This window comes from Papilio machaon, chromosome 29 (genome assembly GCF_912999745.1).
Source record: "Papilio machaon chromosome 29, ilPapMach1.1, whole genome shotgun sequence".
NCBI lineage: Eukaryota > Metazoa > Arthropoda > Insecta > Lepidoptera > Papilionidae > Papilio > Papilio machaon.
In genome coordinates, this window is record NC_060014.1 from 4,202,501 (window position 1) to 4,205,000 (window position 2,500).

A 2,500-nucleotide genomic window follows, 5' to 3' on the forward strand; every position below is an offset into this window, starting at 1 on the left:
TATACTACTATATAAATCATTATTGTTGTCTAATGTTACGTGTACGTGTACGTGTACGTCGTACGTCGTACGGGGTGGTAGGTAGCTCGTATTAAAAACTTCCTTTTTTTTTATAGTAGTCGTTCGTCCTTCCATTTTCGTTCCATTTCAAATATAATATAAAAGATATCCTACATATGAATGACTATGTATGTATGTATGTATGTATGTATGTATGTATGTATGTATGTATGTATGTATGTATGTATGTATGTATGTATGTATGTATGTATGTATGTATGTATGTATGTATGACACTGCCGGTGCACGTGCAGCAGACAGACGAGGAAAATGACACCGCATTAGACATACATACGAGTAGCTTCCGTCATAGTCAACTTAATAATGATGAAAAATGTTTCGTTTCGGTTCTTATTAACTTTATAACTGCATGCAACAACAACAAAATATTAACTGACTATATATTCGTTTTAATACTTACTTAGCTTAGTAGTAAGCGATGATTCTGTTCTGGATTTAAAAAAAAAAAAAAAAAAAAAAAAAAAAAAAAAAAAAAATAATAATAATAATAATAATAATAATAAAACACAAAAAATATTGATAATAATAACAATAATAACAACAATACGTGTAAACACTTTCCGGTGTCACGTCAATTGTGGTATACGCCAATACGTGAACACCCCATTGTTTAATGATGCGTGGTTGACATGTCACCATCATTGCTACTATTGTAGACTGGATGCGAGAGGCGTCTGTCAGTGATGTAATGAAACAGTGTGTGGTGTTTGTAGAGTTGTGTTGTGTGGTGTGTCTGCTGTTGTCGTTTGATTTTTACAAAGTAAAATTTGTAGAGTTTGTGTGTAGTGTATATAGAGTATTAAAAAATAAACGCGCGCAACTATTTTTTATTTTAATAAAATAGTAGTGTTGTGTTTGTTGTTTTAATATTTTTACACAGCAAAAACACGCGACGACGACGACGACGACACACACCACACAACGAAATATCACCACACACGCATAAACTGTGTCAGACTACGTTCCCGTTTATGAATGCGGCAGGACGTTTATAATAGAGTCTGTTATAAAAGAAGTGGCGATTTGTGTTCGGCGCGCGTGTAGATTTCGCAGCGTCGTTAACGCACCAGATCGACCCGTGAATTCTCGTCGCCTCGTGTCGTCGCGTGTGTCGCGTTGAGCTTGTTCTCGGTCACCTCCACCGGAGAGATCGAACAGTCGCTCATTGCCGCTGCGCGGCGACTTCGAGGGACGGTGTATTTTTTTTTTCCAACTATCATTATTATATTATTATTATATTACATATATATTACTTTTGATTCTATTTTATATAGATCAGTAGTAGTGTGTAGTTAGTAGTAGTAGTAGTAGTATTAGTAGTGGTAGTAGCATTTATAAAAAGGTATTTTCGATCTCTCCGAAACCGGACTGATGTCGATATTTTTTCCTCGATAAAGAGAGAGAATCAAATTTATTTACACAGTGTGAAGTATCGAAAATGTCTCGTTGTTGAACATTCACATGAATCGAACGCGCTTTTTGTCCGTTCACTAGCACCGCACCACACACACCACACAGTAGTAGTGTATTGTGTAGTGTAGTAGTGTAGTGTAGAAAAGAAAAATGACCACCGACTGACTGCAGCAGGCAGGCAGGCAGCAAGCAAAACAGCAAAAACCATCGATGCGTTTAAACGTTTAACGTTTTCGCATCGTCGAGTTGTGCGTGTTGTGCGCGTTGTATGCGGCGTGTTTGTGTCAGCTCCCTGGTTGATCCTGCCAGTAGTTATATGCTTGTCTCAAAGATTAAGCCATGCATGTCTCAGTGCAAGCCGTATTAAGGCGATACCGCGAATGGCTCAATATATCAGTTTTGGTTCCTTAGATCTTACCTCGGTTACTTGGATAACTGTGGTAATTCTAGAGCTAATACATGCAATCAGAACTCTGACCAGTGATGGGATGAGTGCTTTTATTAGATCAAAACCAATCGACGGAGGGCCTCGCGTCCGAAGTCGTTAATTTTGATGAATCTGGATAACTTTTGCCGATCGCATGGTCCAGCACCGGCGACGCATCTTTCAAATGTCTGCCTTATCAACTTTCGATGGTAGTTTCTGCGACTACCATGGTTGTCACGGGTAACGGGGAATCAGGGTTCGATTCCGGAGAGGGAGCCTGAGAAACGGCTACCACATCCAAGGAAGGCAGCAGGCGCGCAAATTACCCACTCCCGGCACGGGGAGGTAGTGACGAAAAATAACGATACGGGACTCTTACGAGGCCTCGTAATCGGAATGAGTACACTTTAAATATTTTAACGAGGAACAATTGGAGGGCAAGTCTGGTGCCAGCAGCCGCGGTAACTCCAGCTCCAATAGCGTATACTAAAATTGTTGCGGTTAAAAAGCTCGTAGTTGCATTTGTGCGCCGCGCTGTCGGTGCACCGCATCCGCGGTGATACTGACACGTCTGCGGAG

General features: G+C 40.3%; 1 non-coding gene across 1 annotated transcript in view; it reads left to right on the top strand.

The window, feature by feature from the left end:
* Window positions 1-1,783: 1,783 nt before the first annotated feature.
* LOC123722771 overlaps window positions 1,784-2,500 on the top strand; it is a 1,904-nt gene continuing 1,187 nt past the window's right edge. The window contains exon 1 of the ribosomal RNA XR_006756580.1: window positions 1,784-2,500. This exon is cut by the window's right edge and continues 1,187 nt beyond it. This is a non-coding gene — a ribosomal RNA (small subunit ribosomal RNA).